This window comes from Bos javanicus, chromosome 16 (assembly GCF_032452875.1).
Source record: "Bos javanicus breed banteng chromosome 16, ARS-OSU_banteng_1.0, whole genome shotgun sequence".
Taxonomy (NCBI): Eukaryota; Metazoa; Chordata; class Mammalia; order Artiodactyla; family Bovidae; genus Bos; species Bos javanicus.
In genome coordinates this window covers 18,794,555-18,817,204 of record NC_083883.1, presented here as the reverse complement: position 1 = coordinate 18,817,204, position 22,650 = coordinate 18,794,555, and positions in this window count along the sequence as shown.

The window sequence follows — 22,650 nt, the reverse complement described above, 5'->3', positions numbered from 1 at the left end:
CACAGGACTGGAAAAGGTCAGTTTTCATTCCAATCCCAAAGAAAGGAAATGCCAAAGAATGCTCAAACTACCGCACAATTGCACTCATCTCACACGCTAGTAAAGTAATGCTCAAAATTCTCCAAGCCAGGCTTCAGCAATATGTGAACCGTGAACTTCCAGATATTCAAGCTGGTTTTAGAAAAGGCAGAGGAACCAGAGATCAAATTGCCAACATCTGCTGGATCATGGAAAAAACAAGAGAGTTCCAGAAAAACATCTATTTCTGCTTTATTGACTATGCCACAGCCTTTGACTGTGTGAATCACAATGAACTGTGGAAAATTCTGAAAGAGATGGGAATACCAGACCACCTGACCTGCCTCTTGAGAAATCTGTATGCAGGTCAGGAAGCAACAGTTAGAACTTGACATGGAACAACAGACTGCTTCCAAATAGGAAAAGGAGTTCGTCAAGGCTGTATATTGTCACCCTGTTTATTTAACTTGTATGCAGAGTACATCATGAGAAATGCTGGACTGGAAGAAACACAAGCTGGAATCAAGATTGCCGGGAGAAATATCAATAACCTCAGATATGCAGATGACACCACCCTTATGGCAGAAAGTGAAGAGGAACTCAAAAGCCTCTTGATGAAAGTGAAAGTGGAGAGTGAAAAAGTTGGCTTAAAGCTCAACATTCAGAAAACGAAGATCATGGCATCCAGTCCCATCACTTCATGGGAAATAGATGGGGAAACAGTGGAAACAGTGTCAGACTTTATTTCTCTGGGCTCCAAAATCACTGCGGATGGTGACTGCAGCCATGAAATTAAAAGACACTTACTCCTTGGAAAGAACGTTATGACCAACCTAGATAGCATATTCAAAAGCAGAGACATTACTTTGCCAACAAAGGTCTGTCTAGTCAAGGCTATGGTTTTTCCTGTGGTTATGTGTGGATGTGAGAGTTGGACTGTGAAGAAAGCTGAGCACCGAAGAATTGATGCTTTTGAACTGTGGTGTTGGAGAAGACTCTTGAAAGTCCCTTGGAATGCAAGGAGATCCAACCAGTCCATTCTGAAGGAGATCAGCCCTGGGATTTCTTTGGAAGGAATGATGCTAAAGCTGAAACTCCAGTACTTTGGCCACCTTATGAGAAGAGCTGACTCTTTGGAAAAGACTCTGATGCTGGGAGGGATTGGGGGCCGGAGGAGAAGGGGACGACAGAGGATGAGATGACTGGATGGCATCACTGACTCGATGGACGTGAGTCAGAGTGAACTCCGGGAGTTGGTGATGGACAGGGAGGCCTGGCGTTCTGGGATTCATGGGGTCGCAAAGAGTCGGACACGACTGAGTGACTGATCTGATCTGATCTGAGCCTTTCCCTTTCCAGGGGATCTTCCCAACCCAGGGATCGAACCCAGGTCCCCTGCATTTCAGGTGGATTCTTTACCAGCTGAGCCACAAGGGGAGTCCAAGGAAGCAGTAGCAAGAACCAAAAATTCATTTTTAACTGAGAACATTCTATTTGAATTATCGTTAAGCTACTTCATTTATAAAGTAAGAACTGTGCAATAGCATATAACTCCATTGTCCCTCCCATTCTTTGTACTCTTGTAATTTATTTTCTCTATGTAGTAAAAGCTAGCAATAGATTGTTATTTTTGTTTCTGATTGTCAATAACCTTATGAAGAAATTTAGAGGGAAAGAGAATCTTTGTATTTACCCACCTTTCATCCTGGCCAGTGCATTTCATCCTCTTTGGTGAATCAGCCTGCTTTCTGAAATTATTTCTCATTAGCCTAAGGAATCTTCCTTAGCATTCCTTGGAATGAGAGTCTCCCAGGGAGAAATTCTCTTAGATTTTGTGTATTTGAAAACATCTTTATTGCCTCTTAATTCTTTTTTTTTTTAATTTAGTTTTATTTAATTTTACAATATTGTATTGGTTTTGCCATATATCAAAATGAATCTGCCACAGGTATACATGTGTTCCCCATCCTGAACCCTCCTCCCTCCCCATACCCTCCCTCTGGGTCGTCCCAGTGCACCAGCCCCAAGCATCCAGTATCGTGCATCGAACCTGGACTGGCGACTCGTTTCATATATGATATTATACATATTTCAATGCCATTCTCCCAAATCATCCCACCCTCTCCCTCTCCCACAGAGTCCAAAAGACTGTAGCAGATGAATGGATAAGAAAGCTGTGGTACATATACACAATGGAGTATTACTCAGCCATTAAAAAGAATACATTTGAATCAGTTCTAACGAGGTGGATGAAACTGGAGCCTATTATACAGAGTGAAGTAAGCCAGAAAGAAAAACACCAAGACAGTATACTAACGCATATATATGGAATTTAGAAATATGGTAACAATAACCCTGTATACGAGACAGCAAAAGAGGCACTGATGTATAGAACAGTCTTTTGCATCTTAATTCTTGAATGATGTTTCCACAGGGTATAGAATTCTAAGCTGACAGTTTTGACACATTTTAAATTTTCATTTTTTAGAACTGAAAAACTTAAAGTTTCCATATCTGGAAGCTAGGGATTATCTGTGTTGTCTTCATTCTAACTACCACAATAGCACCCTCTCTTCCCCATCCCACACATTTGGCTATAATCACAGTGATTTGTTTTCTTGTTTTCCATATATAGCCAGTGATTTCTAAACTCATTCAATTGTTCATTTTGTTTAATAATAGTCCTGCACCTCTTCTAGCCAATATCTGTGATTAATAACCAAATACTCTGCTTTCTTAAAAATCCATTCCAAATACATTTTATGTGTGAAGGATTTTATTTACAATGATCTCTTAACTCTCTGAACTCCCAACACACTTTGTCTGACCCTACCTGATGGTGTTCTTCATTACAGAATACTTATGTTACTATCCTGTCTGCTCTAAAGTGTTGGAGCTGGAGGTAAACTCTGTTACATAGTTATACTATCTTGTTCATTTTTCTATTTTCTTAATTTCTAACATGCTTATTCCATAAATAACATGAATGATTTTGTATTCAAAAACATTCCTTGGAAAATGCAATGAGCATAACAGGTATATTGTTAACTACAGTAACTTGGCTTATGCTACTTTGTGAGTTTTAAATGACTAACATAATTTCCACTTGAATATTTCCTTTTGAATTTAAATAGAGACAATTGACATGATTGATCAATGGCCTAGGGCATGCCTCTCTGCAGTGGGCACTGTGCTGCCTGGTCCTCCTTCAAGCATAAAGGACTTGTTCTCCAGTTTCTGGGGGAGAAAATGTCAGGCAGCCCTCAGCTGTCAATCCTTTACAGGTTCTCTGCAGAGAATCTTGCAAGACTGGATTCCTGGGCAATCTTTAGCCATAACAACTGATCAACAGGACAGAAAGTTCAGCTCCTTCACCCCAACATGAGAGAGAGAACCCCATGGGAGGCTGAAAGTGAAAGTGTTAGTCACTCAATCATGTCCAACTCTTGGCGACGCCATGGACTATATTCCACTCGACTCATGTGTCCATGGGATTCTCTAAGCAAGAATATTGGAGTGGGTTGCCAATCCCTTCTCCAGGGGATCTTCCTAACCCAGGGATCCAACTGAGGTCTCCTGCATTGCAGGCAGATACATTATCCATCTGAGGCACCTGGAAGCCACCGTCCATGGTTAACGGGAGCTTTATTTACACTATATCACAGCTTGGCTTCTCCCCCTGCCTGGGTCTATTCTTCCCTCCACATGTTGATTTCTGGAGTCCTTCATAGCACACTTCCTCCTCTATCTCTCATCTACATTACAAAGACTGTTTTCTGGAGAACCCATGTGGCAGTACAAAATTATGATCCAAATCAGATGTTAAATATTAAGTGGTCTTTCTCTTTTTCCCATTAATTTTTTTTTTATTATTGGAGTATAGATGATCAGCAACGTTGTTAGACTAAGGGAAAGTGAAAGTGTTAGTCAGTTGTGTCCAACTTTTTGCCACCCCATGGACTGTAGCCCGCCAGGCTTCTCTGTCCATGGGATTCTCCAGGCAAGAATACTGGAGTGGGTAGCCATTCCCTTCTCCAAGGGATCTTACCGACAGAGATCAAACCCAGTCTCCCAAATTGCAGGCAGATTCTTTGCTGTCTGAGCGCCAGTCTCAGGCGTACAGCAAAGTGATACAGTTATACATATATCTGTTCCTTTTCAAATTCTATTCATGTGTTGTTACAGAATATTGAGTTCACTGTACTATACACTAGTTTGTTGTTGTTCAGTTGCTCAGTTGTGTCCAACTCTCTGTGACCTCATGATGGCACCAGGCCAGCCTTCCTTGTCCTTCCTTATCTCCCAGAGCTTGTTGAACTCTTGTCCACTAATTTGGTGATGTCATCCAACCATTTCATCTCCTGTCATCCCCATTTCCTCCTGCCTTCAATCTTTCCCAGCATCAAGGTCTTTTCTAATGAGCCAGCTTTTCACATCAGGTGGCCAAAGTACTGGGGCTTCAGCTTCAGCTTCAGCATCAGTCCTTCCCAGGAATATTCAGGATTGATTGCCTTTAAGATTGACTGGCTTGATCTCCTTGCAGTCCAAGGGACTCTCAAGAATCTTCACCAATGACACAGTTCAAAAGCATAAATTCTTCAGTACTCAGCCTTCTTTATGGTCCACCTCTAATATCATACATGACTACTGGAAAAATGATAGCTTTGACTATACAGACCTTTGTTGATAAAGTAATTTCTCTACTTTTTAATATGCTGTCTAGGTTTGTCACAGATTTTCTTCCAAGGAGCAAGCATCTTTTAATTTCACGGCTGCAGTCACCATCTGCAGTGATTTCGGAGCCCAAGAATATAAAGTCTGTCACTGTTTCCACTGTTTCCCTATCTATTTGCCATTAAGTGATGGAATTGGTTGCTGTGATCTTCGTTTTTTGAATGTTCAGTTTTAAACCAGCTTTTTCACTCTACTCTTTCAACTTCATCCAAAGGCTCTTTAGTTTCTCTTATGGCTTTCTGCCATAAGGGTGGGTGGTGTCAACTGCATATCTGAAGTTATTGATATTTTTCCTGGCAATCTTGATTCCAGCTTGTGCTTCATCCAGACCAGCATTTTGTGTGATGTACTCTGCATATAAGTTAAATAAGTAGGGTGATAATATACACCCTTGATGTATTCCTTTCCCTATTTGGAGCCAGTCCGTTGTTCCATGTCCAGTTCTAACTGTTGCTTCTTGACCTGCATACAGGTTTCCCAGGAGGCGGGTGAGATGGTTTGGTATTCCCATCTCTTTAAGAGTTTTCTATAGTTTGTTGTGATCCACAACAAAGTGCAAGGCTTTGTTCCCCAACGCAGTCAAAGGCTTTATTGTAGTCAGTGAAGCAGAAATAGATGTTTTTCTGGAATTCTCTTGCTTTTTTCCTGATCCAATGGATATTGGCAATTTGATCTCTGGTTCCTCTGCCTTTCTAAATCCAGCTTGAATATCTTGGAGTTCTAGGTTTATGTTGTGTTGAAGACTAGCATGGAGAATTTTGAGCATTTCTTTGCTAGAATGTGAGATGGGTACAATTGTGCAGTAGTTTGAACATTCCTTGGCATTGTCTTTCTTTAGGACTGGAATGAAAACTGATTTTTCCAGTCCTGTGGCCACTGCTGAGTTTTCCAAATTTGCTGGCATATTGAGTGCAGCACGTTCACAGCATCATCATTTAGGATTTGAAATAGCTCACCTGGAATTCCATGACCTTCACTACTAGCTTTGTTTGTAGTGATGCTTCCTAAGGCCTTTTTTACTTCGTACTCCAGGATGTCTGGCTGTAGGTGACGATCACACCATCATGGTTATCTGGGTCATGAAGATCTTTTTCGTATAGTTCTTCTGTGTATTCTAGCCACCTCTTCTTAATAGCTCTGCTTCTGTTAGGTCCATACCATTTTTGTCCCTTATTGTATCCATCTTTGCATGAAACATTCCCTTGGTATCTCTAATTTTCTTGAAGAGATCTCTAGTGTTTCCCATTCTATTGTTTTTCTCTAATTCTTTGCACTTATCACTGAGGAAGGCTTGCTATTCTTTGGAACTCTGCATTCAGATGGATATTTTTCCTTTTCTCCTTTGCCTTTCACTTCTTTTCTTTTCTCAGCTATTTGTTAGGTCACTTCAGACAACCATTTCCCTTTTTGCATTTCTTTTTTTGATAACCACCTCCTATACAATGTTATGAACCGCTGTTCATAGTTCTTCATGCACTCTATCAGATCTAATCCCTGGAATCTACTTGTCATTTCTACTGTATAATTGTAAGGGATTTGATTTAGGTCATATATGAATAGCCAAGTGGTTTTCCCTACTTTCTTCAATTTAAGTCTGAATTTTTCAATAAGGAGTTCATGGTCTGAGCCACATTCAGCTCCAGTCCTGTTTTTGCTGACTGTATAGACCATCTTCAGCTGCAAAGAATATTATCAATCTGATTTTGGTATTGACCATCTGGTGATGTCCATGTGTAGAGTCATCTCTTGTGTTGTTGAAAGAGGATGTTTGCTATGACCAGTGTGTTCTCTTGGCAAAACTCTGTTAGCTTTTGTCCTGCTTCATTTTGTACTCCCAAGGCCAAACTTGCCTGTTACTCCAGATATATCTTGACTTCCTACATTTGCAATCCAGTAGTTACCTGTTGACTGTTTTATATATAGTAGTGTGTATTTGTTAATCTCAACCTCTTAATTTATCCCCCTTCCCCCTCAACTTTCCCCTTGTGTAATCATAAATTTGTTGTCTGTGTCTGTGAGTTTATTTTTGCTTTGTAAAATGTTCATTTGTATCATTTTTGTTTTTAAGATTCTACAGATGAGTGATATCATATGATGTTTCTCTTTGTCTGACGTATTTCACTTAGTATGATAATTTCTAGGTTCATCTATGTTGGTGCAAATAGCATTATCTTTCTCCTGCTAGATAATATAATTTAAAGTTCTTCCCTTCCTCCCTATACCCCTGATCAATTAGTGTGTACAGTAAAGATGCAAACAAAAGACTCTATTAGTTTAACAATAACTTTATAAGTTCACATTCTAGAAGTTACAATGAATTCTAAAGTCTTATTTGCCTCATATTATTCATATTCCAGTTACTTCTTATTTTCTCATATGGTCCAGTGCATAGTGAAAAGAATATGTGTAACTCAGGTTCCTTTGTGAACATCAGGGTAATGACCCTCCACAAACAGTTAATGTGGGTACACATGCATATTCCAGAATTTGGCCTGAGTTGGCATTTGCCAGGCAGTTTGACATTGCAGAGTTTCAAGGAAGATGAATTATAGGTATTTATAGAACTGGTCTCATAAACCTATTTTGTAAAAACTGATCCCTTTTTCACCTGCTGACTGAGGCAATATTTGACTATTGTCATACATAGCAGAGATCGATCATGCCTTTTTACTAGGATAAAAATAAAAACAAATTCAAGAGAGATGGGGAAAAGCTTTTTTGTTCCCTTTAATACTTATTCGGACTGCTTAGATCTGAGTTTTAAATTGAACTTGAGCCTTTTCAGATTTCTGTTCCTTTCACAGACAGAGAAAAAAAAAAAAAACATTCTCAGTTTCAATAAAGAAAATAAAAGTAGATACATCAGCTTAGTGCACACTGCCTTTTTAGTATATTGGAAAAAATGGGTTTCTCATGAGACTTAAAATTTTCTTTTCTGCTGTGCAAGACTCAGTTTTACCATAAATTAGAGCTATAAAAAAAAGAAAAAGTATATAACAAAATTCAGAGACTAGAGACAAGATGGGGACATACAGGTACCCTAAGGAATCAAAGTGTAGTTAAACTAGGGTTGGATTAATGAGAACAAAAATCAGTGCTTTCATTATGAACTTCTAGATATGGGGATATAGAAATAGCCAGAATGAGTCACAGTAAAAACATTTCCCAGAATGTAAATTAATTTTGATTCTAAGAGTGTGGAGTTGGGTGGCCCCTGTTTTAAGAAAATAAAAGGGAAATGCAAGATGTAACACCCAGGTGTTACACCTAGTAGTAAAAGAGCCCCTAGTCCATGGAATTCCCACAGTGGAGCAGAGTCTCCATATCATTTTTGTGGAGCTCCTGTGAAGACCATAATATACCACTTGAATTTTTGTATGTATATATAAAATGTTTTCACACATAAGTAAATACTACTCGTAAAAAAGTTCATTTCAGTTTGAAATTCCCATTCTTCAAACCTTGATATGTTCCTCTATATTGAAGAAATTATTTCTTGTATCATTTAATTTTGCTAAAGGGCTATTCTGACTAATAAAGTAAACATGACAAATATTTTCTCAAAACTTCTACTTGGATGATGAAACTAGAGTGATTCTGGTCATATGGATGAATATTTAGTGTTTATGAGATAAGCAAAGTTTTAGGTAGAAAAGTCCATTCTGAAAAACCAAGCTATAAGCAGCATCTTTCTTGGGGAATTTAAATGGAATTGAAAAAAGTAAGAGAAAAGAGAGAACAGAGGACCAAGATTTATTCATTGGATTTTTTTTTGAGAGGGAGTAATATTTTATAATACTCATTGTTTCCATGTTTGTCTTTGCTCCTGCATGCACACTCAGTCATTTTCAACTTTTGTGACCCCATGGACTGTGGCCCACCAGGCTCCTCTGTCCATGGGACTTTCCAGGCAAGAATACTGCAGTAGGTTACCATTTCCTCCTCCAGAGGATCTTCCCAACCAAGAGATCAAACCTGCATCTCCTGCATTGGCAGGCAAATTATCTTTGTTCAGGAAGCCATAAAAAAAGTAAAAATAGCTTGGCAACTTATAAACAGCAGAAACTTATCTCCCAGGTTCTAGAGGTTAGAAGTCTGGAAACAGGGTATCAACATGGTGAGGACTCTCTTCCAGGTGGGAGCTGCCATCTGCAGAGTGTGTATCAATGGCAGAGGGGGCAAGTGAGTTCTCAGGACTTTTTGTTTTGGTTCAGTTGCTAAGTCATGTCTGACTCTTTGTAACCCAATGGACTGCAGGACACCAGGCTTCTCTGTCCATCACCAACTCCTGGAGCTTGCTCAAATTCATGTCCATCAAGTCAGTGATGCCATCCAACTATCTCATCCTCTTTCGCCCCTTTCTCCTCCTTCCTTCAGTCTTTCCCAGCATCACAGTCTTTTCCAATGAGTACGCTCTTTGCAACAGGTGGCTAAAGTACTGGAGCTTCACCTTCAGCATCAGTCCTTCCAATGAATATTCAGGATTGATTTCCTTTAAGATTGACTGGCTTGATCTCCTCAATATCCAAGGAATTCTCAAGAGTCTTCTCCAACACCATAGTTAAAAAGCATCAATTCTTAAGCACTCAGCCCTCTTTATGGTACAGATGTCATATCTGTACATGACTACTGGAAACATCATAGCTTTAACTACAGAGACTTTTATCGGCAATATGGTGTCTCTACTTTTTAATATGCTTTCTAGGTTGGTCATAGCTTTTCTTGCGAGGAGCAAGCATCTTTTAATTTCATGGCTGCAGTCACCATCTGCAGTGATTTTGGAACCCAAGAAAATAAAGTATGTCACTGTTTCCAGTTCATTTTTCCATGTTTGGTTCTAACTGTTGCTTCTTGGCCTGCATACAGGTTTCTCAGGAGGCAGGTAAGGTGGCCTGATATTCCTATCTCTTGAATAATTTTCCACAGTTTGTTTTGATCTATACAATCATAGGCTGTAGTGTATTCATTGAAGCAGAAGCATATGTTTTTCTGGTTTTCTCTGAGAAGGCCTTACAAAAACATTCAGAACTGCATGTTTCTTATATAAGTAAAAACAAAACAAAACAAAATAAGACGCTATAGATACCAAGGGAATAGTTCATGCAAAATCAGCACAATAAAGGACAGAAATGGTGTGGACCTAACAAGCAGAAGGCAAAAGATATTAAGAGGTGACAAGAATACACAGAACTATACAAAAAAGGTCTTAATAATCTGGATAACCACGATGGTGTGGTCACTCACCTAGAGTAGACATCCTGGAGTGTGAAGTCAAGTGGGCCTTAGGAAGTATTACTGTGAACAGAGCTAGTGGAGGTGATAGAATTGCAGCTGAGCTATTTAAAATCTGAAGAGATTATGCTGTTAAAGTGCTACACTCAATATGCCAGCAAAAGTAGAAAACTCAACAGTGGCCACAAGACTAGAAAATGTCAGTTTGTATTCCAATCCCAAAGAAGAGTGGTAGCAAAAAACGTCCATGTTGCTGCTGCTGCTGCTAAGTCGCTTCAGTCGTGTCTTGACTCTGTGCGACCCCATAGACAGCAGCCCACCAGGCTCCCCCGTCCCTGGGATTCTCCAGGCAAGAATACCGGAGTGGGTTGCCATTTCCTTCTCCAATGCATGAAAGTGAAAAGTGAAAGTGAAGTCACTCAGTTGTGTCCAACTCTTAGCGACCCCATGGACTGCAGCCCACCAGGCTCCTCTGTCCATGGATTTTCCAGGCAAGAGTACTGGAGTGGGGTGCCATTGCCTTACTACTGTACAATTTTGCTCATCTCCCATGCTACCAAGGGATCTCATTTATAAGTGCACTAATCCCTTTCTTGAGGGCTCTATCCTCATTACCTAATCACCTCCCAAAGGCCCCACCTTCAAATATCATCACAGTGGGGAATAGGTTCCAATATGTGACTCTTGGGATGTACAGAGATGTTCAATTTCTATGAGTGCTCAGAAATTTTGAAATTAGGAAACAGTTATGGCACCCTACTCCAGTACTCTTGCCTGGGTCGGACATGACTGAGCAACTTCACTTTCACCTTTTACTTTCATGCATTGGAGAAGGAAATGGCAACCCACTCCAGTGTTCTTGCCTGGAGAATCCCAGGGACGGGGGAGCCTGGTGGGCTGCCATCTATGGGGTCGCACAGAGTCAGACATGACTGAAGCGACTTAGCAGTAGCATCAACAGTATAGAAACTAACCATGAAGACTCTTTGGGTGCTCTGCATACCAAGTTTAAAAAACAATTATCCAAATTGAAAAGTATTACCCCAGTCCTCCCAGAGCATCAGGGAAAGCTTCAGAGGAAAGGTAAGACTGGAGTTAAGAGCTTGTCTGGGGCAGAGTCTGAGTGGACAGTGAGGGACCATTTAGCCTGTGCCTCATATTTTAAACAGACACTAGATGTAAATTTGTCTTTATCGTCAAACAAGGCAAATATATTAGAAACCTGTGTGTAAGTTTGTATGTGTATGTTTGCCAAGTGTGTTATTTTGTTATGTGTAAGCATTATACATATATAACATTTTAAACCCTGTCAATAGTTTTTTTACCTTTTGAATGGTAGCAGTGTGCTGCTGCTACTGCTAAGTCGCTTCAGTCATGTCTGACTCTGTGTGACCCCATAGACAGCAGCCCACCAGGCTCCCCCATCCCTGGGATTCTCCAGACAAGAACACTGGAGTGGGTTGCCATTTCCTTCTCCAATGTATGAAAGTGAAAAGTGAAAGTGAAGTCGCTCAGTCGAGTCCGACTCTTAGCAACCCCATGGACTGCAGCCCACCAGGCTCCTCCGTCCATGGGATTTTCCAGTCAAGAACACTGGAGTGGGGTGCCATTGCCTTCTCCGAGTAGCAGTATAGTTATTCAGAAAATGGAAGAGATTCAGACTTTCACAGCTCCTTAAAGGACCTAGTTAGGAGTTTATTTATCTTACAGAATTAGATGTAAACATGAAGCCAACATCATTCTTCCCTTTCTCATACAGGAGAGGCTGTAATAGTTCACTGTAGAGCAGGCACTGTTCCTGTGTATATTCACTTGTCTTAAATGTACTCACACCATCCTTTTCTACCCACACGACCCACCATCCCACCCCTGAACCTCACTCCTGAACCTCAACTCCCATGACCTTCTTCATCTTAAAAAGTATACTCCATAAGAAATTGTTAAGCCTAAGAAAGAGTGTATTCATCTACTCATGAGTTGAATTTTATGTTAAAAACCTCTGGTATTCAATCAATATTTGAATGATACTATAGGCCAGGCAGTATTCTAGGTCCTGTGATAAACAGTGAGCAAGATAGAAAAAAGTCAGTATCCTAATGAAGCTTATAATTTAAAGTATAATATTGTGCCTGTTATTCACATAATTTTATGTGCATATGGAACTTGGTCATTAGATGGTTCTCTGGTAATACATTTCATAAAGTAAAAAAAGAAAAAAAAGAAGCAATGACCTTCCTGCCAGCCTTCAAAGAGGCAAAGTTTAGATTAAGCATATGGAAATGGTTTGTGTGACAAGATTGTTAAGAACCTCAGAAACAAACAAAAAAAATGGTTAGGAGAGATTTGTTCTCTCAAGTCAGACATCAAATTTTCTTGCAAAATTATTCCCTCCAGGAGGAAAATCTCTGTCAGTAACAGTGAAAAGTAACATCGATTTTAATGCAATGTTTCCACAGTTGTCATTTTTTGGAAGTTCACTTGAAAAATATGTACCTTTTCTCCTAAGGTGGAGTTCTGCTTTTCCCAAAGACATACTTAAACAGACTGTCAGTTGGGTGTGGGAGCAGTAAATAGACAGGCTGGCTCCAAATTCTCACGTTGCCCACCAACACATGTGTTTTCTCAGAGTCTATTTAGCCCGGCAGGAGACGTTATGATGCCACTGAGAGCCAAGCTGCCACCCACCAAGGCAGGATGTTTGCACTCCTTCCTTAATTACCTCAGTTGTGCATATGGCCGAGCATTTACTGTATATGAAGAACCTATGATGTGTGGATCATTCTGTGGCAGAACCTACATTTTAGTTATTTTGTTATAAGCGAAGAAACTAGGTGAAAATGTGTAGATGAGAAAAAGAAGTAAATTCACTTAAAAAAAAAAAAAGCCTACATGCATTTAAAGGTAAAAATGGATGTGTGTTCCTCTACATATGTGTGTGTGTGTGTATATATATATATATGCTGCTAAGTCACTTCAGTCGTGTCCGACTCTGTGTGACCGCGTAGACGGCAGCCACCAGGCTCTCCAGTCCCATCCCTGGGATTCTCCAGGCAAGAACGCTGGAGTGGGTTGCCATTTCCTTCTCCAAGGCATGAAAGTGAAAAGTGAAAGTGAAGTCGCTCAGTCGTGTCCGACACTCAGTGACCCCATGGACTGCAGCCTTCCAGGCTCCTCCATCCATGGGATTTTCTAGGCAGGAGTACTGGAGTGGGGTGCCATTGCCTTCTCCATATATATATATATATATATATATATATATATATAGTTACTTTACAATGTTGTGTTATGGTATTTCGTGCTGTACAGCAAAGTGAATTGATGATACATATACACATATATCCTCTGTTTTGGATGTCCTTTCCATTTACGTCACCACAGAGCAGTGAGTAGAGTTCGCTGAGCTACACAGTAGGTTCTCATTTGTCATTTATTTTATACATAGTATCAATAGTGTATATAGGTCAATCCCAGTCTCCTGATTCATCCTAGCTCTCCTTCCCCACTTGGTGCAGATGTGTTTATTCTCCGTGTCTCTATTTTTCTGCTTTGCAAATAAGTTAATCTGTACTGTTTTTCTAGACCTCATGTTTATGTATTAATATATGATATTTATTTTTCTTCTTCTGACTTCACTCTGTGTGACAGTCTCTAGGTCTCTCCACATCTCTTAAAATGGCACAATTTTGTCCCTTTTTATGTTTGAGTAGCCTTCCATTGTATATATGTGCCACATCTTATCTATCCATTCATCTGTCTCTGGACATTTAGGTATCTCTCATGTCCTAGATATTATAAATATTGCTGCAGTGAACACTGGTGTGCATGTGTTAGCGATGTTTCATAGCAGTATACAACATACTGTCTCCCAGTAGAAGCCCGCCATCATCCCCCATTCCCATTCCCCCTGCTGGTTCTAGAGAGGCACATGAAACCTGGCCAGAGAGTATACTTCTCAACTTTCCTTATGTGTAAAACTGGCTATATAACTAAGTTATGGCCAGTGGATATAAATGAAATGACATGTTCAACTTGTAGGTTTCATCCTTGTAACAGAAGCTACTTGTCCTCATTTTCTCTTTCCCATTCCCATGATCTAGAACATGGTGGGAGTAGGGGTAAGATAGCTTTTTCCATGTGGAACAATGAAGGACAGTATCTCAGGCATGGTAGAACAAAAAGATTTTTAAGTATTATATCTAGTTTATTTATTTACGTGTATATGACAGGATACTAATAATTCAACTCTATGAAAATCATTGCATTAATTATGTCCCCTACAAAAGCAAAATATATATTTTGTTAAAAGGCTAAATTATAATTGCACTCATCTCACATGCTAGTAAAGTGATGCTTAAAATTCTCCAAGCCAAACTTCAGCAATACGTGAACCGTGAACTTCCAAATGTTCAAGCTGGTTTCAGAAAAGGCAGAGAACCAGAGATCAAATTACCAACATCCACTGGATCATTGAAAAAGCAAGAAAGTTCCAGAATAACATCTATTTCTGCTTTACTGACTATGCCAAAGCCTTTAACTGTGTGGATAACAATAAACTGTGGAAAATTCTTAAAGAGATGGGCATACCAGACCACCTGACATGCCTCTTGAGAAACCTATATGCAGGTCAGGAAGCAACAGTTAGAACTGGACATGGAACAACAGACTGGTTCCAAATAAGAAAAGGAGTACGTCAAGGCTGTATATTGTCACCCTACTTTTTAACTTATATGCAGAGTATATCATGAGAAACACTGGGCTGGAAGAAGCACAAGCTGTAATCAAGATTGCAAGGAGAAATATCAATAACCTCAGATATGCAGATGACACCACTCTTATGGCAGAAAGTGAAGAAGACCTAAAGAGCCTCTTGACAAAAGTGAAAAATGAAAGTGAAAAAGTTTGGTTAAAGCCCAACATTCAGAAACTAAGATCATGGCATCCAGTCCCATCACTTCATGGCAAATAGATGGGGAAATAGTAGAAACAGTGGCTGACTTTATTTTGGGGGGCTCCAAAATCACTGCAGATGGTGTTTGCAGCCATGAAATTAAAGGAACGCTTACTCCCTGGAAGGAAAGTTATGACCAACCTAGACAGCATATTAAAAAGCAGAGACATTACTTTGTCAACAAAGATCCATCTAGTCAAGGCTATGGTTTTTCCAGTGATCATGTATGGATGTGAGTTGGACTATAAGGAAAGCTGAGTGCCAAAGAATTGATGCTTTTGAACTGTAGTGTTGGAGAAGACTCTTGAGAGTCCCTTGGACTGCAAGGAGATCCAACCAGTCCATCCTAAAAGAGATCAGTCCTGGGTGTTCATTGGAAAGACTGATATTGAAGCTGAAACTCCAACACTCTGGCCACTTCATGCGAAGAGCTGACTCATTTGAAAAGACCCTGATGCTGGGAAAGATTGAGGGCAGGAGGAGAAGAGGATGACAGAGGATGGGATTGTTGGATGGCATCACCAGCTCAGTGGACATGGGTTTGGGTGGACTCCGGGAGTTGGTGATGGACAGGACGGCCTGGCATGCTGCCGTTCATGGGGTTGCAAAGACTTGGACATGACTGAGCAACTGAATTGATTGATTGATCCTATGATCATATAACAGAAGTTCTCTTTATAAGTATTCTATTAACTTCTTGATTCATAAGATGAGAAAATTTTCCTATTCATCATTATTATTTTTTTTAATTAAAAAAAATTATACATGTGTTCCCCATCCTGAACCCTCCTCCCTCCTCCCTCCCCATACCATCCCTCTGGGCCGTCCCAGTGCACCAGCCCCAAGCATCCAGCATCGTGCATTGAACCTGGACTGGCATCTCGTTTCATACATGACATTTCACATGTTTCAATGCCATTCTCCCAAATCTTCCCACCCTCTCCCTCTCCCACAGAGTCCATAAGCCTGTTCTATACATCAGTGTCTCTTTTGCTGTCTCGTATACAGGGTTATCGTTACCAAAAAATCAAATCAATAAAATTAGAAACGAAAATGGAGAGATCACAACAGACAACACAGAAATACAAAGGATCATAAGAGACTATTATCAACAATTATATGCCAATAAAATGGACAACGAGGAAGAAATGGACAAATTCTTAGAAAAGTACAACTTTCCAAAACTCGACCAGGAAGAAATAGAAAACCTTAACAGACCCATCACAAGCACGGAAATTGAAACTGTAATCAAAAATCTTCCAGCAAACAAAAGCCCAGGTCCAGACGGCTTCACAGCTGAATTCTACCAAAAATTTAGAGAAGAGCTAACACCTATCCTGCTCAAACTCTTCCAGAAAATTGCAGAGGAAGGTAAACTTCCAAACTCATTCTATGAGGCCACCATCACCCTAATACCAAAACCTGACAAAGATCCCACAAAAAAAGAAAACTACAGGCCAATATCACTGATGAACATAGATGCAAAAATCCTAAACAAAATTCTAGCAATCAGAATCCAACAACACATTAAAAAGATCATACACCATGACCAAGTGGGCTTTATTCCAGGGATGCAAGGATTCTTCAATATCTGCAAGTCAATCAATGTAATACACCACATTAACAAATTGAAAAACAAAAACCATATGATTATCTCAATAGATGCAGAGAAAGCCTTTGACAAAATTCAACACCCATTTATGATAAAAACTCTCCAGAAAGCAGGAATAGAAGGAACATACCTCAACATAATAAAAGCTATATATGACAAACCCACAGCAAACATTATCCTCAATGGTGAAAAATTGAAAGCATTTCCTCTAAAGTCAGGAACAAGACAAGGGTGCCCACTTTCACCATTACTATTCAACATAGTTTTGGAAGTTTTGGCCACAGCAATCAGAGCAGAAAAAGAAATAAAAGGAATCCAAATTGGAAAAGAAGAAGTAAAACTCTCACTATTTGCAGATGACATGATCCTCTACATAGAAAACCCTAAAGACTCCATCATTATTTTTTAATGCAGTAAGATTTCAAACTATTGACTGAAGTCATTTAATAATGCCTTATGTTTACATCTTGTCTCCTTAGGCAAATTCTGAATCTGTCTTTTCCTAAAATTGTATAGATCACAACAAGCTTTGGAAAATTCTTAAAGAGACGGGATACCAGACCACCTGATCTGCATCCTGAGAAATCTGTATGCAGGTCAAGAAACAACAGTTAGAACTGGACATGGAACAACAGACTGATTCCAATATGGGAAAAGAGTACATCAAGGCTGTATACTGCCACCCTGCTTATTTAACTTCTGTGCAGAGTACATCATCTGGAATGCTGGGTTTGATGAAGAACAAGCTTCGTCCAACACCAACTGAGTGACTGAACTGAACTGAACTGAAGTTTTAATGGTTTAGAAACTATTGAGAGAATAATTTTTCAACAGTATCTGTAGGTTAATTTATATGCTTTTCAACTTGAAAGAAACTTTGTCAATGTTTAATAATAGCTACTGGTACAGTCCAGCAGCCTGGAGGACTACAGTCCACGGGGTTGAAAAGAGTCGGACATGACTGAGTGACTAATGTACACTCATACTGGTACAACAGAGAAGGGCAAAGGCATATGCTCAATTGTGTCTGACTCTGGTCCTGCCAGGCTCTTCAGTCCATGGGATTTCCCAGGCAAGAATATTGGAGTGGGTTGTAGTTCCTTCTCCAGGGGATCTTCCCAACCCAGGGATCGAACCCGTGTCTCCTGCAACAGCAGGCAGATTCTTTACCACTAGCACCATGTTGCTACAAAGTATTTGTTTCCAGATATCCCAGTTTAAACACCGCTGTCAATTAGAGCTTATCATAATATGCTTTACGGGATGAGCACAAGGCTCTGGAGATGTGTTAATACCCTCATGATTCCTTTCCCCTTCATATATCACTGTCTGGCACTATAGCAACCTAAAACTAGAAATCTCCTTCCCCTGCCTGAGGAAAGAAAATTCCTCCATTTTTAAATCTCTTAAAAATGTATGTACACCTTATATAGCAGTTTAAGAGACTCCATGAGATAATCCTGATTTAATTCTGTTAATTAATAGGTCATTTTAAAAGCTAAAACTGGACATTGTCCAGCAGGCAAAATTATCACAGATTCCAATTCATTTTTGGATTATTAGCTCCCAGAAGCTAAATCCATTCAGATGACTGAGTTAATTGACTTTGATTGGACTGCCAGGTAGCAAAACAAAACGACCAATTATTTATACAAGCTTTACATATGGTCTAGAATGCTTTGGTAACTTCTTGCTTATTTTCAGTCTGGATAGTGGATTTTCTTTGCTGGTTAACTACATTTTATTAGGGAATTTAGAAAGATGGTAACAATAACCCTGTATACGAGACAGCAAAAGAGACACTGATGTATAGAACAGTCTTTTGGACTCTGTGGGAGAGGGTGGGATGATTTGGGAGAAAGGCATTGAAACATGTATAATATCATATATGAAACGAGTCACCAGTCCAGGTTCGATGCACGATATTTAAAAATTTTGTAAGGCAATTTACTGCTGCTGCTACTGCTAAGTCGCTTCAGTCATGTCTGACTCAGTGCAACCCCATAGACAGCAGCCCACCAGGCTCCCTCGTCCCTGGGATTCTCCAGGCAAGAACACTGGAGTGGGTTGCCATTTCCTTCTCCAATGCATGAAAGTGAAAAGTGAAAGTGAAGTTTCTAAGTCGTGTCCAACTCTTAGCAACCCCATGGACTGCAGCCTACCAGGCTCTTCCATCCATGACATTTTCCAGGCAAGAGTACTGAAAAAAGTATTATTATACAGAATCTTCAGGAAAAAGTAGAAATGCAGATGGAATTCTAAAACCAAAATTGGCAAAGCTCTAAGAATTCTAGAATGGCATTCTCCAATATGATAGCCACTAATCACATGTGGATATTTAAATTTGAATAAATGAAACTGTGGTAAAATACAAATCCAGTTCTCCAATTACTGTAGCCACATTTCAAGTGCTCAATAGCTATGGCTGTCTAATAGCTACCATATTAGTTGTAAAGCTCATATTCATTTTTATAAAAAGTCCTGTTGGAGAGCAGTGCTCTAGAACTTCCATGATTTTCTATGGAAACCTTGATTATTCCCCCTTATAAGTTTAGAAAAAGACTACCTGTGCCCCATTGGAATTTTATATTTGATTAGAGACAATATCCTATAGAAAACCAACAGGAATACAAACAATTCTTATACCAACAAAGTCTTATCATTAAGTCAGAAGAAGCAGCCTTTCCAAGATCACCACATAAACAGCTCCTGGAATATCTGAGAGAAAGAGAGAGATCTCCAGTCTTTAACCTCTATGGAAAGGAGTTTATCATATCATTAACCATTATCACCAAGAAAGATCAGCCCTTGGTCTTTGGATTTCTGTTTTCTGATTAAAAAGATGCAGTCCTCATCTATTGTACATTGGTTGTTGTCGTTCTGTCCCTAAGTCGTGTCCGACTCTTTGTGACCCCATGGACTGCAGCATTCCAGGCTTCCCTGTTCTTCATTTTCTCCTGGACTTTGCTCAAATTTATGTCCACTGAGTCGGGGATGCCATCCAACCGTCTCACCCTCTGTCACTCCTTTCTCCTTGCCTCAATCTTTCTCAGCATCAGGGTCTTTTCCAGTGAGCAGGCTTTTTGCAAAAGGTGGCCAAAGTGTTGGAGCTTCAGCATCAGTCCTTCCAATGAATATTCAGGGTTGATTTCCTTTAGGTGGACTAGTTTGATCTCCTTTTCCATCCAAGGGACTCTCAAGAGTCTTCTTTAGCACCAGAGTTTGAAAGCATCAATTCTTTGCTGCTCAGCCTTCTTTATGGTCCAACTCTCATATCTGTACATGACTACTGGAAAAACCATAGCTTTGACTGAACTTCCATGATATTGGGGAATCTTGAACTGAGCAGCCTTCAGAATCCTGTAGATGTAGATAATCTTGGGAGACAGTTAACATCCCCCTCAGCTTGACTACATTTTAGATGAGCTTCTTCCTTACTCTAGGACTCTTAATCTTCTGAGAGCATTTGCTTTAGAAAAATTATAGTAATTATATGCCCTTTCTGCCCCCTTTGAGATGTACATCTTTTTAAAAGCTTCTTTCAAGTTTTACAACTGAGAAATGTCTTTCTCCAGGCCCTGGGAGCTATCCCTTTCAAAAGTAGCCATTGAAGTAAATATAGTCCTTATCTTGCAGTCTCTGTGTTAGGGTAGGAGCCTAACTTTGATAATCCTATTGCTCCAATTTTAACACTACTTCCTATCATGAAGGATACAGAAAGTTTGCTTTTCCTTGGGGGTAAAGCCAGTTAGTAAAGACACAAGCCCTAAGATCCCTCTAATCCTGCTCTTAAAAACTTTTCAAGCCTTTGTCTGAGTATGCAACTTGGCCTGTGCTTTTTCCTATTACTGGAAATTGTGGTGGTGGTGGTGTAGTCATTGTCTTGTCTGATTCTTTGTGACCCCATGGACTGTAGCCTACCAGGCTCCTCTATCCATGGTATTTCCCAGGAAAGAATACTGGAGTGAGTTGCCATTCCCTTCTCCAGGAGAGCTTCCTGACCCAGGGATTGAACCTGCATTTCCTGCATTGCAAGCAGATTCTTTACTGCTGAGCTACCAGGGAGGCCCGCTGGAAACAATATCAGGATGAAATCAATGACGCTTTGCTTCTCTTGTCTGGTGTATTTTTTCTCTGACAGTAGATAGCTTACTCCAAGACTCTTGGTTTAAATGATAAAATATACATATATTTTGGTAAAAAGCATCACCACCAACAAAAACCCAAAGTGTACAATTTTCAACCAAAAAGGTGAAACAATACTACTTTTTCAATATTTCTATAGTTTTTCCAGTACTACTAATCGTGAAGAAAGCTGAGCACTGAAGAATTGATGCTTTTGAACTGTGGTGTTGGAGAAGACTCTTGAGAGTCCCTTGGACTGCAAGGAGATCCAACCAGTCCATCCTGAAAGAGATCAGTCCTGGGTGTTCATTGGAAAGACTGATGTTGAAGCTGAAACTCCAACACTCTGGCCACCTGATGCGAAGAGCTGACTCATTTGAAAAGACCCTGATGCTGGGAAAGATTGAGGGCAGAAGGAGAAGGGGACGGCAGAGGATGAGATGGTTGGATGGCATCACCGGCCAACGGACATGGTTTTGGGTAGACTCCGGGAGTTGGTGATGAACAGGGAGGCCTGGCGTGCTGCAATTCATGAGGTCATAAAGAGTCGGCCACGACTGAGCGACTGAACTGAACTGAATCGAATCTTATCTATTATCACATTCCCATGCTGTCTGTGATCCATTAAATGGTACTCAACATGCTCCACTCTAACTCTATCTTTCTACATCCACACCCTAGTTTGTTACCTGTTACTTAAGGAAGGAAAAAACTTCCTTGTGAGATTTGTTTTTGGACCATAACTACTGATCTGTATCTAACCATTGCTGAATATGTCAGCTTTCAACCTTGATCCTGCTGATAAAAATTCAACCACCGTTCTTTAAATTCTTCAGAAGGTTAGTTTTTTCCCCTCACATTTTGCTTATGCAACTACTTACAGTTTCATCTTATTATTAACCCCTACTTCTATTTCATTAAAGGTAGACTTTGACCCCATGTCCACAAGATTTTTCTGTAGTAATCAGTGTAGTCTTTTCATCAAAACATAACTTGAGAAAAGTGAAACAAATTGCAGGACGATCCTTTTATTTCAGCTCTGTTGCTTTGTGGAGCATGTTTAACTTCACCCAGAAAATCCGCTGTCCTGCAGGTGTCAAATGTCACTCCCATTGCCACACATAATTCTTACATTTCTGATACATTTTGTCGTCCCATAGTACTTTTCCTTCTATGGACATCAGTTTTTCTCTGGAAATCTAACAAACAAGTGTACAATCATTAACCAGCACTGTTATGAACATGAGCCCTTGATTTTCTTTTGGCTTGCTAAGAAAAGAAGTCTGCTAAGTAAATACTTGTTGGTGTTTTGATATGGAATGGTGCATGGTCAGGCCAAGTTAAAAAAGAAAAACAAAGAAAAAGACACTTATTTTTCTGATAAAGACTGTGGGATATGTGTTTTGTAGTCACAGTTTAGTCATCCAGGTTCCTGGTCTCTGTCTGTTATAAGGACTAATAAATAGTCCTTTTTATTTTTTTCTGGTAATTGCCTATATTGAAGTTGACTGATGAATTCTTTCCTGATCGTAAAATTTACTGTGTAGTCTTTATCAAATTGGATGATAACTTATCCTACAACAGAAAAGACTAGCTAGTTAATCAGAGAAATGTTGCCTGCATAGCTTTCTCATCAGTAGAGTCAACAATGTCCTGCAACTTACCTTTATCAGCCCTTGGCCAAAATAAGTACTGAGAAAGAAAAGACCAAAAAAAAAAAAAAGAAAAATGAAAAACAGAAGCAGCCCTAAGAGCTTTCAGCTATTGGCTGACCCAGTTGCTACCAACTAACATGATCACTTTCGTACAGTATCAGCATCAAGCCAGGATGCTCCATAACTATTCCAGTCTCATGCCTGAAAAAAGATAAAAACAGACTACAGACACCAGACTGCTACCATTTTTTGATTGCAGAACAGATTCATGCTTCCTTTGACCTCCTCACAAATTAAAATAATAAGCCTCTTCTAAGGTAATGGTA